Raw genomic sequence first — 20,209 nt, forward strand, 5'->3', positions numbered from 1 at the left:
GCCTGTGATCTGTGGAAAATAAATGCCTCCAACAATGTCCCCAGGTGTGGTCTTCGCTCTTTCTTCAGGAGGAGTTGGCAGTGATATATATATATATATATATATCAATCCTACAACCAAAAAGAGGTCCTTCCGGGGTCCTGCTCCCATAGTCAGATGGCGCGTTATTTCGGCGAACCCATAAGCCGAAAAATTGATTATAAATCTACAGTGTGCTTCAAAGCAACACGCGCACTCAGTAGTAAGGATGCTCAAATGTCTTTATTCTCAGTCAACGTTACGCGTTTCGACACCAAAGTGTGTCTTGATCACACGTTACCCAACTCGACATTTTGCTTTCTTAAGTAAACACAAGCGGTGAAAGAATGTGATAGACAGAGAAAACGTACACATAATTTAGCTTGTCATTTGTTCAGTGTTAATGGATCCGCCATTTTGAACTAGTGTATTAGTCATTTCATTTCATAGTCATGTACATATTATCCATACTTCATTAGTTTGTCTGAGCCACATGGACCATATTACTGTCCTAATGTAAAACATTTCAGATTATCTGGGCTTAAAAACTGAATGAGTGACGGCAGCTCGTTGTTACTACATCCGTTTGTTCGATTGTCTGCCATTCTAGTAATCACAAATTAACGTGAATGCGTCATAGTTTAAAGGTCTAGTGCCTATTATACTGGCGCTTACTATTTCGTTATATATTGCATGGTATACCCACTATCATTTTCATTGCATTCGGTCTAGTGCCTATGTAGCCCATTAATTAATACATTGAACCAATGGTCCTATTATTTACCAATGTTCCACCAACTCATTTCTGGCATAGATATGTCCCTGCCACATCCCACCTGTGTGTATTCATATACAAGCAACAGGTCTTCAAAAAAGAAATAATCAATTAAAGTCCTGAAAAATGTCCAACTTATAACAGTGAAAAAGTGAATTTCTTATCTTAATCAAGTGCAGTGATTTCATCATTCGCCGAAGAAAATGGTAGGGAAGATGTGCAGTGAATTGAAAAAGTGATGTCTCCCTTCCTTTTCTCCTAGAAAAAACAATTAAAATATGCATTAAAATAATACAAAGAGAATATAAACATTCATCTCAAAGTCAATTCAGTACAGTTTAACCATTATCAACAGGTTAGGGTTATTCTTCATATAAATGAGTTGCAAGTTCCTCATCTTGGTTATGACCCCCAGGGAATCTACTCTCTAACTCCATAATCCATTTGGATTCTCTTTTTCTGAGTGCTAGAACCCGGTTACCTCCTCTTTTGCCCACATTAACTTGTTCCACTGCAAAGTATCTTAGCATCGAGGTCTTAGATTGATGGAATTCCTGGAAATGTCTAGCAACAGGGTAGCGTACATCCACATTGGTTATAGCTCTCAAATGTTCTTGTATGCGCTTTTTGGCCATACAAGTTGTGCTGCCCACATATTTCATATTGCATGGACATTCGAGAACATAAATGACAAAGCTTGTATTGCATGTAAGAAACTGTTTGATTTTTCGTGTTTCTCTTTGTCCAGGAATATTAACTTCTTTCACCATGTAGCTTGATTTACAAGCTACGCAGTGTCCACATGGATAGAATCCTTTAAGGCCCTGTATATGTTGTTTTTTAGTGTCAGAGATATCACCTTTCACCAAGATATCTCTGAGATTTCTTCCTCTTCTATAGGTGATTAAGGGTCTTTCAGTTAGCTCCGGTCCTATTATGTTGTCTGACTGGAGAATATTCCAGTTATCCACTAGGATTTTGCGAACTTTGTCCGATCTCTGATGGTAAGTAGTTATAATCCTGGTTGATGTGGTATCGCTTTCTCTATCCATTTTGGGGGTGAGGGTTTCGACTCTCTCTACACCTGCAACTTTTCTCACAGCTTTCCTCAACACCCATTCTGGATAACGTCTCTCCCGAAATCTAGATAACATACATTCTTGTTCTTTAACAAACCCCTCTTTGTCGCTATAATTTCTCTTGGCTCTAAGTAATTCCCCATAAGGGATGCTCCATTTCAGTGGTCAGGATGTGCACTCAGAGCATGCAGGAGGCTGTTCCCAGCCGTCTCTTTCCTATGAAGTTTGGAGATCAGTCTGCCTTCAACTACTTTTATCTCTGTGTCTAGGAATTCTACATGATGTCTGCTCATAGTATAGGTGAGCTGTATGTTATATGCGTTCCTATTCAGTTTCTCCATAAACCTGGTCGCATCCTCTTCCTTGCCGCACCACACTATGAACAGATCATCAATGTATCTGATCCACGTTTGTACCTTAGCAAAATCTTCTTTCAACATCACATCATTTCTCAGTTCCTCCTCCCATTTGCCAACAAACAGGTTCGCGAAGCTAGGCGCGAAGGCCGAACCCATGGCCGCACCACGGGTCTGTTTGTAGATTGCCCCATCAAACATGAAAATATTATTTTTCAGACACAATTTCATCATTTGGATTAGCATAGCAGTGTGTTCCTGAAAACCTATTTCCCTCTTTTTAAGGAAGTGATAGCTAGCTTCCATCCCCTGAGTGTGGTCTATGATAGTGTAAAGGGCGCTCATGTCCATAGTAATTAACAGAGAGCCATCTGACCACCTGATAGTCTCCAATAGTTTTAAAAAATCGGTAGTGGCCCTAGTATAGGAAGGTAACTGGCAAACATATTCTCTCAAAAAATGATCAATGTATTTCGAAAGATTTTCGTTTATGCTACCTATGGAAGAGATAATAGGTCTCCCTGGAGGTTCTCTTGAGTTTTTGTGAACCTTCGGTAGAAGGTAAAAAATAGGAAGTTTAGGATAGTCTTTCTTTAAGAAACGGAATTAAGTAAGAAATCCCTCATTGTGCCATTCAGTAAGTTGTTCCCATGTTTCTAGAATACTTTTGTTGTATTCATTCTTGTTACTGGTAGAAGATACCCCCCTCTAGTTGGAATAGGGCTTCCTTTATGTATAATTCTCTCCCCCACAACACGATGTTTCCTCCCTTGTCTGAGGGTCTCAGGACAACATTTTTGTCATCTGCTAAAGAAAAGATGAAGTCCATCTCTCCCTTTGTCAGGTTGATGTCTCCTCTTCTCTGTTTAGGACAAGTATGTTTTAGTTTAGTGAGTTCTCTGGTTACCACCTCTTGGAAGGTATCAATTGCATCATGAGGAAGAGTAGGGTAAAACACTGACTTGGGCTTAAAGGAAGTACTGTCAGTCCTTGTTTCTCTCACTCCTACAACCTCTAAGTTTGGCTCGTTGTCAGAGACTATGCCCCCCAGAGAGTACACAGTTTGTAGAATATCAGCGTCTCCCACTGTGAGTTCCGGTATACTTACAATTTCTTCTAGGTTAGTTCCCGGTTTCTTTTGCACTAGTGAGTGCCACTTTGACAATTTCAATTTCCTAATGAATTTAAAAATGTCGACCCTCGTGTCTGCATAATTAAAAAGTTCCGTGGGGCAAAATGTAAGTCCCAAGCACAATGTTTGTTTTTCTTTAAACGTCAGTGTTCGTGAAGAAAGGTTTATTATTGTTTTATTTACCATTTCTTTATCCATCTTTCTTTTCTTTTCTTGTAAACCCCACGTTTGGTTCCCACTGGTTTTCTGTTGTTCTTTTCTTCTCCTCTGCTGGAGCTTGAGTCGTCTCTGTTTCGATCTGCCCTGCCTCTTGCTTTTCCCCTTGGCTCTCCTCGTGTTGTGTTCTGTTTGAATTCCGATTGATGAGCCATATCTGCATCTTTTTTTCTTCATGTTCTTTATACCCGGAACTCCTGTAAAAAAATTCGCCGGTTTCTTGGTAATGTCAACCACAGCTATTGCACTTGTGGATTGTTGAGAAGTGTCAGTTTCTGAACCACTTGTTGGAATCACTATGATATGGTCGCTTTCCGTATTGGTTTGATTCAATTTGCTTGAGGTGGTGTCCTGTTGGTTATATAGATAGTTATACTTTGGGCTGTATGTCAGAATACGCCCACTCTCATAATCTCCGCAGTCCCGGTGTAATTTTCTTTGTTTTCGATATTTGATATCATCTTCATGTTTTTTTTAAATCTATTTTTGAGCTCTTCCTTGAATTTTTTAATGGTATCTTGTTCATTACTCTTCAAAAATTCATCATCTAATTATTTTAATTGTTGCAGGATTACATCACGATCCTCCCATGCATATTTAATTATTATGCATAACATGTTTTTAGAACTCATAGCGGAATTCTGTGACCATTCATCCAACATTTTTGGGTTTAATGATTCATGAGATGGTGTTATGTAGATTCTTAGTCCCCTTGGCACCATTTCTTTCTCCACATAATCCTGTAACGATGTTGCCTCCCACCATTTATCAGCAAATCAAAAGGGAGAGAGAGGACTAGGTAAGCTAGTCCGGGTCCCCTGCTTATATGTAGAAATATCAATATAGGACTAGCTAGGTTGTGTTAGTGAGACTCAGGAGGTACATCTGCGGGCAAACCATTAGGTTTGGTCATGAAGCCCTCACACACCAACCTGGTTGGTGTCATGCTTCATCATCGGGCCCACCACAGTGACACCGAATGTGTCCCGGGTGTGCTGCGACTCCAGATTACTGAGGAGCTGGTATGCTTACTGAGTGTGCAGTGATAGTGAGAATGAACGTGAAAGGTTAAAAGCTATACAGGCGGTCCCAGTTCCCGAGGGTGAAAGGTAAATTTAATATCTGGGCCCCTGTTAGCAAGATAAAAAAGGCTTGTGGACGATGTGGAGTGTATTAAGAGCTCCTACGTCCTTTGCGGTCTACATGTTTCAGCCAGGCCTTTTGGTTAAAACTGGCTTTCCTCAGGACCAATGAGTATGTGTGGGTGACAATAAACTATATTAAGTGACAGTGTGTGGAAAAAGTGTCGCACTCGCTAAGGTGCTGTACTTGTAAGAGGGGGATTCCCTCTGCTTTACTGTACATAGAACACAGAGACAATACAGACATACAAGGGAGAACCAGTGAGAATGGTATTTTAGAAAACACAACATTTGGCCGACTTCTAGTGTGCGTGAGCGACCTAGAGCGGCAGATAACGTGGCCATGAGTGTTTTACATGGCTGCAGTGAAATATGGCGATAAAGTTTTAAAACGCAGTGGCGGTGGTGGGCTAAACAGCGAAACAAGCATAGCGTGAGGTACAGGTAAGTATGGTACATAATTCCTCACACTCGCTACTTGCTGTTAAAGCCTCATGGGTCACTTGGCAGGGAGAAAATGCTGCTTACCCAGAGCGTCGTGTAGAGATTACTCGTGAGTAAACGAGTAATCTCTACACGACGCTCTGGGTAAGCAGCATTTTCTCCCCACAGGTACTATCCTAACTCTGGCCTTTTACAACGTTTAGGGTCTTCTTCCCCTCCCTGCCAAGTGTAAAACACTCATGGTCACAAAGTTTTTCCAATCGCACATTTGCAATGTAAGTCTTTGGTATGGGACTGTATTTCCGTCTTGTACCCGCCTGCTCCGCAAAAGCACACTCCCCGTAAGCCTCTGTCACTCGACCGGAGCGGCCTGCCGCACTCCTGCGTAGGCTTGATCCGAGAGACACAGAAGGGAAACAAAGGAACGCTTACCTTGCGGAGTCACGGCGTCACCCCAATTCCTGATTTTCTTGTGTGTCCACTTCAAAAACGGCCGGCTCTGGATCCCTCGTTATGAATCAATCCTACAACCAAAAAGGGGTCCTTCCGGGGTCCTGCTCCCATAGTCAGGTGGCGCGTTATTTCGGCGAACCCATAACCCGAAAAATTGATTATAAATCCACAGTGTGCTTCAAAGCAACACGCGCACTCAGTAGTAGGGATGCTCAAATTTCTTTATTCTCAGTCAACGTTACGTTGAAATGTTTTACATTAGGACAGTAATATGGTCCATGTGGCTCAGACAAACTAATGAAGTATGGATAATATGTACATGACTATGAAATGAAATGACTAATACACTAGTTCAAAATGGCGGATCCATTAATACTGAACAAATGACAAGCTAAATTATGTGTACGTTTTCTCTGTCTATCACATTCTTTCACCGCTTGTGTTTACTTAAGAAAGCAAAATGTCGAGTTGGGTAACGTGTGATCAAGACACACTTTGGTGTCGAAACGCGTAACGTTGACTGAGAATAAAGAAATTTGAGCATCCTTACTACTGAGTGCGCGTGTTGCTTTGAAGCACACTGTGGATTTATATATATATATATATATATATATATATATATATATATATATATATTTCCTGTACACCGTTTGTCTCCAAACTCGCGCGTTCGTGCAACACAGCAAGCATATATATATATTTATTCACTTAAAAAACCATAGGTTTCAGGCCTTATATAGTTAGGAATTAGCATTTAAAAAACCATTGAAATTGCTCCTATATAGTTAGTTGTACTAACTATATTTCGCGCACCCGCAATCCACTGCTGATGATGTCACATATTACATCACTCATGACATCACTGATGACATCTCATTTGACATCACTGATGACATCACTGATGACATCATCCAGTGACTGTGTGTTTCTGTAAAGTTTAAATATGTTTTACATATTGAAGAATGAGTAGATGTATAAGGGTCTGGATGAAGGATTTAGTAGGTGTGTGACTGACTGTATGAATGAGCGATTAAATGTGTCTTACTAAATGCATGGGTTAGTGACTAAACTGTCTGAATGTGTGCATCAGTATGTCTGTTGTTGTGTAAGCTGCTGCATGTGTTGATCAGTAGCTATATGAGTGGCTATATATGCAAATGTAAATGTAGGTGTACTTATATAGCGCAAACCTGTCACCCAAAGGGCATCCTGGCGCTTGCTTAGGGAACCCGTCCTGGTATTCCCCTGTGAGAAACCCCGGCAGGGTGTCCACAAGGTGAAAGCCAGGCATCCCGCCGCGAGGGGCCGTAGTGGAGATTAAGCAAGCTATTGCCCAGAGTTGCAGAGTGTGACCCCGTGATTCGAGTAGGCACCGGAGCGAGAATTGTCGAGTCCGTGGAATTTTGAGCCTGAGACCCGCCGAGGCGGGGAATCGAACCCTGGTCCACGGTCGATCTCAGCTTCCGGGTCTGCCGCCTCTAACCACTGAGCCACTGAGCCACTATTGATTGGTTGCCCACGTATTTGAATGGGAGACTGAGTGTGTGTGTGGGTGGCTGGGAGGTATGTGACTCTGTGCATAGATGTGTGAGCAGTTGATTCACTAGGTGTATGAGTTCAAGAGTGCATGTGGAAACAGCCATACGGGCGGTTGACTGTGTGCATGGGTGTGTTGGTGAGTGAATGGATATCTCAGTGCTACATGTCCAAGTAGGTACATATGTAAAACACAGTGCATGTGAGAGTTAGCATATATAAATGACTATACATGAGAGCCAGTGAATGTGCGAGAGGCTGTATGGATCATTGTGTACTTGTATCAGTGATTGTTTAAGAGAGTAAGTATGTGTTAGTATATGTTTGAATAAGTAAGGTGTTGTGTGTATAACTGTATAGTTGAGGAAATGGAAGTGTGATTGATTCTTTGCATGACTGACTAGGTGTGTGAGTAACTCCATGGATGAGTGGCAGTGTGTGAGTGTCTGTATAGGTGTATGAGTGCATATGATAGTGTTGTATTGATGAGTGACTGTATGTATGAGTGATTCTATGGGTGAATGAGTGAATGTGTGTGTAAACCTAGGAATCAGTGAATGCGTATGTAGTAACTGGTATTGGTGTGTCAATGGTTTCAAGAATGGTAGTCTGTATTTAACACTGGGTATATCAAAGGTTATATTAGAGTGTGAGGAGGTGCATCGTATTATCACATGAATGATATCATCAGTGATGTGATCAGTGATGTCAAATGAGATGTCATCAGTGATGTCATCAGTGATGTCATTTGAGATGTCATCAGTGATGTCATCAGTGATGTCACTGACCATGTCATGAATGATGTAATATGTGACATCATCAGCAGTGGATTGCGGGTGCGCGAAATATAGTTAGTACAACAGTGAATTTGCAAGGTTTTTTAAATGCTAATTCCTAACTATATCAGGCTTGAAACCTATATTTTTTTCAATAAATTTCAAAGGTTTTGTAAATGCTAATTCTATTAGCGGATAACGTTTATATATGTTATTATCCTTCTGGGACCACCTGAGCAGCCATCTTGTTTCTCAGGAGAAGTGAGGCACAAGAGAGCACAAAACAAGAGTGGAAAACGCGAATAAGGGGCAGGGTTGAGACCTCCTGACTCCCTAGCCCTTCTCAGGGGGACCCAGAAGGACCACCAAGTGCAAAGAAATGTTTTAATTTTTTTTAAATCGTGGGGTACGCGCACGGTACGCGTACCGTACGCTTACGGTGCGCGTACCCCGCGATTCTTTTGATTATTTTTTTTTGCCTTTGGGGTCCTTTTGGGACCCCCTGAGAAGGGCTAGAGGGTTGGGGGGTCTCTACCCTGCCCCCTTTTCGTGTTTTCCACTCTTGTTTTGGGCTCTCTTGTGCCTCAGTTCTCCTGAAAAACAAGATGGTGGCCAACACTTCTTGGTTTGGACAGTTTGGAATGTTGACAGTCGACTGCCAGCCAATCAGAAACTCGCTCGCGCACGTAAGGGTACGCGCACGTACGTGTACGGTACGCGTACCGTACGCGTACGGTGCGCGTACGGTGAGCGCATATAGATATATAATTTGCTCAAATTCAATTCTCTCAACAACTACTTGAGGGATTTTCACCAAATATAGAAAAGGCACTACTGCATACCTGTCCCTACCATTTTTCCAAGTTTGGTGTAATTCCGTTCAGCCGTTCGGGCTGTAGCCGTGTCTAAACGTCACATAGAAAATGCCATTTGAAAAATTTCAAATTCAATTTTCTCAAGAACTACTGGAGGGATTTTCACCAAACATAGCAAAGGCACATCTGCATACCAGGCCCTACCATTTTGCCAAGTTTGGTGTAATTCCATTCAGCCGTTCGGGCTGTAGCCGTGTCTAAATGTCCCAATGGAAATTAACATGGGAAAAACAAGTTTTGGGACCCCCTTTCGGCCCCCGCTTGACGAATCCCCCCGAAACTTTCAGGGAGGGAGCGGAGCAGAGCCAAAATTCTGGAAAATTACACACAGATTCCTCAATCGGCGCCAAAGTTATTCCCAATAGAATGTTGAGCGCATATAGATATATAATTTGCTCAAGTTCAAATTCTCAACAACTACTGGAGGGATTTTCACCAAATATAGAAAAGGCACTACTGCATACCTGTCCCTACCATTTTGCCAAGTTTGGTGTAATTCCGTTCAGCCGTTCGGGCTGTAGCTGTGTCTAAAGGTCCCATAAAAAATGCCATTTGAAAAATTTCAAATTCAATTTTCTCAAGAACTACTGGAGGGATTTACACCACACATACAAAAGGCACTGCTGCATACCAGTCCCTACCATTTTGCCAAATCTGGTGTAATTCCGTTCAGCCGTTCGAGCTGTAGCCTTGTCAGAATGTCCCTATGGAAATTAACATGGGGAAAATACGTTTTGGGACCCCCCTTTTTTCTCGACCCCCGCTTGACGAATCCCCCCGAAACTTTCAGGGAAGGAGCGGAGCAAGGCAAATTTAAGGAAACTTACAGGCAGATCCCTCAATCGGCGCCAAAGTTATTCTCAATAGAATGTTCGGAATTTCCTATGGTAACTAGGTCCTCACTATATATATATATATATACACATATATATACACACACATATATATATATATATATATATATATATATATATATATATATATATATATATATATATATATATGTATATATATATATATATATATATATATATATATATATATATATATATATATATATATATATATATATATATTACCTACTGGCGGTCGCCAGTAGGTATATATAGTTAGGATTTTTTCTCTATGGGATTTTTGAAAATTCTATGTTTAATAACTTTGCCGTTTGTGGACGGAATTGGCTGAAATTTTCAGGAAAATGGAACATTTCGTTTCTGAGCAGCCCCTGAAAATTTGGGGGGGGTTCGTCAAGGGGGGGCCGAGAAAAAAGGGGGGTCCCAAAACGTGTTTTTAACATTGAGTTTTCCATAGGGCGGTTGGCCTCACTTTTAGCCCGAACGGCTGAATGGATTTCCACAAAACTTGGCAAAATTGTAGGGACTGGTAGCCCGATGTGCCTTTGCTAGGTCTCAATATATGTGCTTCAGTGGATTTTGAGAAATTAACGTTCAAAAAAAGATATATATCTGTAACAGCGGACCGGGCAGCGCTCCGGTTCGCGGACTTTTCGCGGTACGGAGCTTTGTGAAGCGAAGCTGATTGGTTCTCCGGCGTCTGTGAACATTCCAAACAGTCCGTAGCGGCCGCCATCTTGTCTCTCGGTAGGATCGAGAGACAAGAGGAGGCCAAAGCGAAGGGGCAAATGACCATAAGAGGGCATAGTAGATCCTCGCTGACCCCCTAGGTTTGATGTGGAGGTTTTAAAAGGGCCCCGCGGGGCAAAAAAAAAAATAATAATAATAATCGAACGGCTGAATGGATTTGCACGAAACTTGGCAAAATATTAGGGACTGGTAGCCCGATGTGCCTTTGCTAGGTCTCAATATATGTGCTCCAGTGGATTTTGAGAAATTAACGTTCAAAAAAAGATATATATCTGTAACAGCGCTCCGCTTCGCGTACTTTTCGCGTTACGGAGCTTTGCGAAGCTGATTGGTTCTCCGGCGTCTGTAAACATTCCAAACAGTCCGTAGCAGCCGCCATCTTGTCTCTCGGTAGGATCGAGAGACAAGAGGAGGCCAAAGCGAAGGGGCAAATGACCATAAGGGGGCATAGTAGATCCTCCCTGACCCCCTAGGTTTGATGTGGAGGTTTTAAAAGGGCCCCGCGGGGCAAAAAAAAAAATAATAATAATAATCGAACGGCTGAATGGATTTGCACGAAACTTGGCAAAATTGTAGGGACTGGTAGCTCGATGTGCCTTTGCTAGGTCTCAATATATGTGCTTCAGTGGATTTTGAGAAATTAACGTTCAAAAAAAGATATATATCTGTAACAGCGCTCCGCTTCGCGGAGATAAAATTATCTCTGTATTACCTAGCTGTTGCTAACACCAGTTAGCGACCGCTAGTAGGAGATAGCGACCATCTTGGGCCCCACTTTGCATGTCAGTGATATTTATCACTAATGACATGCAAAGTGGGCATGCCAAGATGTTAGCGACTGGAAACAGTCGCTAACATCGCTATCTCCTATTACCAACTTTTGGAGATATTCGCGCTAAGCGCGAATATCTCCAAAAGCTACCACCTGCCCTGAGCAGTTCTTAGCCATGTTATCCAATGGGAGGTGGATAACATGGCTAAGAGCATTAGCTCGGTAATGCATGAATATCGCTGAGTTTTCAGCGATATTAATGCATTGCGGTCGTTTTTTATGGCATTTGCGATAAACCTTGATAATAGCAAGGTTTATCTGCGATAATTTCTGACGATGCTTAGCGGTAAAAAATTCGTTGCTAAGCATCGTTAGGGATAAATATCGCTTAACTTTGGTAATATGCCCCAACGTCTGTTAACGTTCGATTCGAAGGAAATCAGGAAGTGTTGAAAAACATTGTCTGCGCCATCTTGCCTTTATTCAAATGCCACACTTTTGTCGTGCACGGCAGCCATTTTAGATGACTTGACCAGACCCACTCTCTGCACGCTGTCGATCCTTAGCATGGCTCCCCACCCTCGCAAGCATCTCCCCCAGGCACTGGTCACCCCCGCTCTCTGTCTTATGCATGGGTAATAAACCTCCCCCCATCTGCGCTGTTCTTCCCTGAGAATCACACCCTGTGCCCGCCCGACACCTCCCTTTCGCCCTATTCACTACCGCACCCTCTGACACTCCTTTTCCTCTGTGTCCGATTGTCCAGGCCGGTCCTAGACTATCAGCTAGCCCTGCAGATGTAGTTTATGGCCCCAGCTGTAAAGAATCACCCCTCTTCAAAGGAGTTATAGTAGATCAAGGCCCACACTCGATGAGATCCGTCACAGCACACGCGTTCCTACTATCTGAAAACCATCCTGTATTGTGATTGGGGAGGGGACCGAGCCTGAAGCGGAAGATTCCAGGGATGACTCTTTGTACATCAAAGTTTTTACAATTATGTGTCACATTAAAAATATATAGCACTCCAACAAAGTAGTAAGATTATAAAACTTTAATAACTTATAAATATATACAACAAAACAAAAACAGTAAAAACATATAAACATTTTTAGGGAAAAACAACGAAGTAGCGGTCGGCTGTGCGAATAGTCCCAACGCAGCACAACGTCCAGATTTCTGGACGGCACCCAGGTGATGTTGCCTGGGTGCCGCACTGATTTCGGCATCCGGCGTGGGGCGTCGCGGGGGGTGGGTCATCAGTAGCAAACTGTTGTGCGAATAGTTCCAAGGCAGCAGAACGATCGCACTGGTTTTGGTATCCTACAATGCTGCTCCGAATAACGGCGTGGGGCGCCCCGGGGGGGGGGGGAGGCGGCGTGAACGGGCCTCTCCAGGTGGAGTCTCGTCTGTTGTAGTGTTTTTAAAAGAAAACATGGTAGTAGTATATACATTGGTAAAGTTTTTAATAATAGTCACTGTTTTAGAATCATTAAAAGGCAAGTGAAATAAAGCAGACCAATCACATGAAGGGTAAAAGGTATAATACGCAGGAACGCAGTAAAGATAAATGGTCAAGGGCTGTTGTGTTTTCTACTCCTGCAACATAAAGTGATCGATAAGAATCTCATATTCAGGCGTATCGGCGACTAAGACAGCAGGTCGACCCTCTTTTGCTCAACGGCTCCGTCATGGGACGAAGAAACGCCCTTTTTCTCGAAAAAAGAATATATTTTACTTGCAGGACAGTTGTAAATTTTCCGGGAAAGTACATTAGCCTGGAACATTATAACATATATTTAAGAAAAAATAATGTTCGGAAGTAATAAAAAGCGTAATTTTTAGGTCATATGACCAAGCCTTTCATCATTAGAATAAGAAAAGTAAAATGAACCAATGAAAAGTTTTATTAACAAGTCACATGACCTGTTATGCTTACGTTACGCGCTGCGCGTCGCACCCCGGATGACTTCCGGATGCGCTAACGCGGCGCGTCATATGACGCATTACGCGACAACGCAGGTCCAGAATATAGTCAAAATGTCTCCACCAACCAGCGGTCGGAACACAACCCCTTTCAGCAGGCTAAATAGTTCTGTTAAATGACAACAGAAGGGACAGGCAACAAGAACCATCAGTCAAAGAGGGGAGGGCTAGTTCTTCTCTACCGGGTTACATTGGGGCGCTACCGGAACTGATCGAATTGGTAGTCTACAGTGTTTCTGGATGTTTCAGACTGAAGCTGGCGTTAGCATGAGAGCACCACCATTTCGTAGCTCCGTCGTGGCCATTCCGCGAGCAATCATGGCAGCCGCTCTTTATCGTTATTTTGGGCGGGGTGGGTGGCGGAGCCGAGCTGTATTGCAGCCATCATGGTGTGGAGTTCAGTTCATCTCACTAGTTTCGTATTTGTCATGAGGGGTTGTTCTTAATGTTTCTATTTTAGCGAGGTCAAAAAGAGATCCCATTAGTGGCCTACTGATTTTGCTCGATTCCTTTTGTTTTTTCTAACGATTTTTCGTTATCTGCAAAGACTAAACAGAGTATTGCGACTCTGTGTTTGTTTGTAAATAGAGAATGAACCAAAGAGAAACAATTCTAAAACAGTAAATGCTTGGATAACAATCAATCAAATGGAGAGAGAAGCAGGCACGACGTATTACAACGGGGGCAAAGGCCTGCGTTAACTACCTTTCACTATCTGCAAAGAGAGAGTACTCCTAATAGAAATGAGGGGGGGGCAGCATTCAAAGCAGATCAGTGTGCATAAACACGAAAATGTTTTTACTTACCACGTACTTGACATTCGACAGCTTATGATATTTGCTATTAAAAAACCATTGAAATTCACTGAAAAAACCATAGGTTATAGACCATATATAGTTAGGAATTAGCATTTACAAAACCTTGAAAATTCACTGAAAAAACCATAGGTTATAGACCATATATAGTTAGGAATTAGCATTTACAAAACCTTGAAAATTCACTGAAAAAACCATAGGTTATAGACCATATATCGTTAGGAATTAGCATTTAAAAAACCTTATTTTACCCACACAAAACCATTGAAATTCCATATATAGTTAGTTGCACTAACTATATATCGCGCACCCGCAATCCACTGCTGATGATGTCACATATTACATCATTCATGACATGGTCAGTGACATCACTGATCACATCACTGATGACATCTCAAATGACATCACTGATGACATCACTGATGACATCTCATTTGACATCAATGACCACATCACTGATGATATCATTCATGTGACAATACAATGCATCTCTTCACATTTTATTATAACCTCTGTTTCACCCAGTGTTAAATACAGAGTATAATTTTTGAAACCATTGACACACCAATACTAGTTACTACATACGCACTCACTGATTCCTACGTCTACACACACCTTCACTCATTCACCCATACAATCATTCATACATACAATCACTCATCTTTACAACACTATCATATGCACTCATACACCTATACAGGTGGAGTCTCGTCTGTTGTAGTGGGGCGCCCCTTTACCGTTTCAGTTGCCATTCCGTCTGCTTTTGGTCCACTGTGTCAAAAGCCGCAATTCAGCTGAGTTGCGCCCACTCTTGCGGTGCAGCGATAGGCGGCTGCCACAGGACTCTCAAAATGGCGGCAGGCTCTTTCCTTTTTGGGCCTGGTCCACTGAAATGGCCCTGGGACACCTTGGAAATCGGACGACTGTCTGCTAGGTCTTGGACCCCATTCTCGAAAGCGTCCCCTCCGCCTTGAGGATTCAACAAAAGTTTTGGGGGCCCCCGACTCCTGCAGGCTTCTTGTGGGGAGCGGCTGCCATGATTGCTCGCGGAATGACCACGACGGAGCCACGAGATGGTGGTGCTTTCATGCTGACGCCAGCTTCAGTCTGAAACATCCAGAAACAAGGTGGGGCTTTCATCGTTTGGGAAAAAAAAAAGTTTTCATCCAATGAAAAGTGTTATTTTTAGGTCATATGATCAAGCCTTCCATCATTAGGAAACCAAAAGTAAAATGAACCAATGAAAAGTTTTATAAACAAGTCACATGACCTGTTATGCGGCATAGGGTATAAAATGCGGAGAAAATACGTTGGCACGTGAGGCGGCGTCAGTAGCGGACCGATGTGCGAATAGGCCGAAGGCAACACAACGCGCCAAGATCCGGATGGCACCGAGGTGGTGTCCAGCAAGTTGCAGCACTGGTGTGGCCATCCTACAATGCTGAAAGTCGGCGTGGGGCGCCCCGTTGGCCTGTGAGTTCGCGTCAGTAGCGGACCGATGTGCGAATAGGCCGAAGGCAGCACAACGCGCCAAGATCCGGATGGCACCGAGGTGGTGTCTAGTAAGTTGCCGCACTGGTGTGGCCATCCTACAATGTTGAAAGTCGGCGTGGGGCGCCCCGTTTTGGCACGTGAGGCGGCGTCAGTAGCGGACCGATGTGCGAATAGGCCGAAGGCAACACAACGCGCCAAGATCCGGATGGCACCGAGGTGGTGTCCAGCAAGTTGCAGCACTGGTGTGGCCATCCTACAATGCTGAAAGTCGGCGTGGGGCGCCCCGTTGGCCTGTGAGTTCGCGTCAGTAGCGGACCGATGTGCGAATAGGCCGAAGGCAGCACAACGAGCCAAGATCCGGATGCCAACCGAGGTGGTGTCTAGTAAGTTGCCGCACTGGTGTGGCCACCCTACAATGTTGAAAGTCGGCGTGGGGCGCCCCGTTGGCCTGTGAGATGGCGTCAGTAGCGGACCGATGTGCGAATGGGGCCAAAGGCAGCGCAACAATATTTTCGGAATAGAAGACACCACAAGGCGCTGAGATGCCAACATCCGGATGGCACCGAGGTGGTGTCTAGCAAGTTGTGGCACTGGTGTGGCCATCCTACAATGGTAAAAGTCGGCGTGGGGCGCCCTGTTGGCCTGTGAGATGGTGTCAGTAGCGGACCGATGTGCGAATGGGGCCAAAGGCAGCGCAACAATATTTTCTGACTAGAAGACACCACAAGGCGCTGAGATGCCAAGATCCGGATGGCACCGAGGTGATGTCTAGCAAGTTGCTGTACTGGTGTGGCCATCCTACAATGCTGAAACTCGGCGTGGGGCGCCCCATTAGCCTGTGAGATGGCGTCAGTAGCGGACCGATGTGCGAATGGGGCCAAAGGCAGCGCAACAATATTTTCTGAATAGAAGACACCACAAGGCGCTGAGATGCCAAGATCCGGATGGCACCGAGGTGGTGTCTAGTAAGGTGCACTGGTGTGGCCATCCTACAATGCTGAAAGTCGGCGTGGGGCGCCCCGTTGGCCTGTGAGATGGCGGCAGTAGCGGACCGATGTGCGAATGGGGCCAAAGGCAGCGCAACAATATTTTTGGAATAGAAGACACCAGAAGGCGCTGAGATTCGGTTAGCACCGAGGTGGTGTCTAGCAAGCTATGCAGCTGAGTTGCGTGTGCACTTGCGGCGAATAGGTCGAAGGCAGCAGAACAATGTTTTCTGAAAAGAAGACACCACAAGGCGCTGAGATTCGGTTACCACCGAGGTGGTGTCTAGCAAGTTGCTGCACTGGTGTGGCCATCCTACAATACTGCTCCGAATAACGGCGTGGGGTGCCCGAAGGGGGGGGGGAGGCGGCGTGAACGGGCCTTCCTAGGTGGAGGCTCGTCTGCTGTAGTGGGGCGCCCCTTTACCGTTTCAGTTGCCATTCAGCTGAGTTTTGGCCGCTCTTGATGCTACAGCGACAGGCGGCTGCAACAGGACTCTCAAAATGGCGGCCTGTTCTTTGGATTTGGGCCTGGTCCACTAAAATGGCCCTGGGACACCTTAGAACTCGGACGCTCGATTTTTTTTTCCTTTCCTCTACATGCAAAAAAAGGTAAATGCCCGGTACGTTATACGCTTCATCTGCCACGATGTACTCTCCAGAGGAACCGAAAAAAAATATAGTTATGGTAACTATACCATGCATCGTCATATGGAGAGGTGGCACCAATTAATTATAGTGCTGCATAAAAGAGAGATTTGGAGGAGAACCCCAGACCTGCCAGTACATTCATCAAAGAAGTGGCACTGACAGCATCAGAGGCAAGGGAAACGGTCCCAAATATTTAGAAGAACTTTGCAAAGATTAAAATGACATGTTTAGATTGTGGCAAATTAATTTCATGTGGACAGATGAGTGTTACTCTATAAATACAGCATATGAACATCATCATAGTCGATGGTTGGTAGAGACATTTTGACTATATCCTGGACCTGCCCGTCCTCGCCCAAAATGGCGCCGGAATAAATGGGACTCGTAACTCCTTGTTGTGTACTGGTTGCAGAACCTTGAAATCACGAGATACGTATGCAATTTTGAAGCACATGGCGGGCGGGGACGAGAATTGATTGAGTATTTCGACATCCCTATTGATATTAAGTTCTGATGTGTTATTGATTACTGTACTATTGAAAGTTCGAATTAACGTCACCCATGGTACTTGCCCGCAAATGTATATCTAGATAATTTTATTGTAACTGGCCCTGTCGTATTTTAATTATAAAATGTACGTCCACCGATTCCGCAACTGTTAGACACCTTAGTTCTTGCAACCTAATGGCCCGCCCGTTACGTTCCTCTACAGTGTAAATGTCTACTCATCATATACGATTACAGTTTGCTCCGTGGCCGGCCTACGTGGTTATAGGCTCGTATTTGTATAATGAAATTTTCACAATAAAGGTTTTTAAAAGAAAACATGGTAGTAGTATATACATTGGTAAAGTTTTTAATAATAGTCACTGTTTTAGAATCATTAAAAGGCAAGTGAAATAAAGCAGACCAATCACATGAAGGGTAAAAGGTATAATACGCAGGAACGCAGTAAAGATAAATGGTCAAGGGCTGTTGTGTTTTCTACTCCTGCAACATAAAGTGATCGATAAGAATCTCATATTCAGGCGTATCGGCGACTAAGACAGCAGGTCGACCCTCTTTTGCTCAACGGCTCCGTCATGGGACGAAGAAACGCCCTTTTTCTCGAAAAAAGAATATATTTTACTTGCAGGACAGTTGTAAATTTTCCGGGAAAGTACATTAGCCTGGAACATTATAACATATATTTAAGAAAAAATAATGTTCGGAAGTAATAAAAAGCGTAATTTTTAGGTCATATGACCAAGCCTTTCATCATTAGAATAAGAAAAGTAAAATGAACCAATGAAAAGTTTTATTAACAAGTCACATGACCTGTTATGCTTACGTTACGCGCTGCGCGTCGCGCCCCGGATGACTTCCGGATGCGCTAACGCGGCGCGTCATATGACGCATTACGCGACAACGCAGGTCCAGAATATAGTCAAAATGTCTCCACCAACCAGCGGTCGGAACACAACCCCTTTCAGCAGGCTAAATAGTTCTGTTAAATGACAACAGAAGGGACAGGCAACAAGAACCATCAGTCAAAGAGGGGAGGGCTAGTTCTTCTCTACCGGGTTACATTGGGGCGCTACCGGAACTCATCGAATTGGTAGTCTACAGTGTTTCTGGATGTTTCAGACTGAAGCTGGCGTTAGCATGAGAGCACCACCATTTCGTAGCTCCGTCGTGGCCATTCCGCGAGCAATCATGGCAGCCGCTCTTTATCGTTATTTTGGGCGGGGTGGGTGGCGGAGCCGAGCTGTATTGCAGCCATCATGGTGTGGAGTTCAGTTCATCTCACTAGTTTCGTATTTGTCATGAGGGGTTGTTCTTAATGTTTCTATTTTAGCGAGGTCAAAAAGAGATCCCATTAGTGGCCTACTGATTTTGCTCGATTCCTTTTGTTTTTTCTAACGATTTTTCGTTATCTGCAAAGACTAAACAGAGTATTGCGACTCTGTGTTTGTTTGTAAATAGAGAATGAACCAAAGAGAACCAATTCTAAAACAGTAAATGCTTGGATAACAATCAATCAAATGGAGAGAGAAGCAGGCACGACGTATTACAACGGGGACAAAGGCCTGCGTTAACTACCTTTCACTATCTGCAAAGAGAGAGTACTCCTAATAGAAATGAGGGGGGGGGGGCAGCATTCAAAGCAGATCAGTGTGCATAAACACGAAAATGTTTTTACTTACCACGTACTTGACATTCGACAGCTTATGATATTTGCTATTAAAAAACCATTGAAATTCACTGAAAAAACCATAGGTTATAGACCATATATAGTTAGGAATTAGCATTTACAAAACCTTGAAAATTCACTGAAAAAACCATAGGTTATAGACCATATATAGTTAGGAATTAGCATTTACAAAACCTTGAAAATTCACTGAAAAAACCATAGGTTATAGACCATGTATCGTTAGGAATTAGCATTTAAAAAACCTTATTTTACCCACACAAAACCATTGAAATTCCATATATAGTTAGTTGCACTAACTATATATCGCGCACCTGCAATCCACTGCTGATGATGTCACATATTACATCATTCATGACATGGTCAGTGACATCACTGATGACATCACTGATGACATCTCAAATGACATCACTGATGACATCACTGATGACATCTCATTTGACATCAATGACCACATCACTGATGATATCATTCATGTGACAATACAATGCATCTCCTCACATTTTATTATAACCTCTGTTTCACCCAGTGTTAAATACAGAGTATAATTTTTGAAACCATTGACACACCAATACTAGTTACTACATACGCACTCACTGATTCCTACGTCTACACACACCTTCACTCATTCACCCATACAATCATTCATACATACAATCACTCATCTTTACAACACTATCATATGCACTCATACACCTATACAGACACTCACAGTCTGCCACTCATCCATGGAGTTACTCACTCACCTAGTCAGTCATGTAAAGAATCAATGACACTTCCATTTTCTTGTCTATACAGTTAAACATAGAGCACCTTACATTTTCAAACATATACTAACACATACTTACCTTCTTATACAATCATTGATACAAGTACACATTGATCTGCACAGAGTCACACACCTCCCAGCC

The sequence above is a fragment of the Lissotriton helveticus genome, chromosome 3_1 (genome assembly GCF_964261635.1).
Source record: "Lissotriton helveticus chromosome 3_1, aLisHel1.1, whole genome shotgun sequence".
NCBI classification, from domain to species: Eukaryota; Metazoa; Chordata; class Amphibia; order Caudata; family Salamandridae; genus Lissotriton; species Lissotriton helveticus.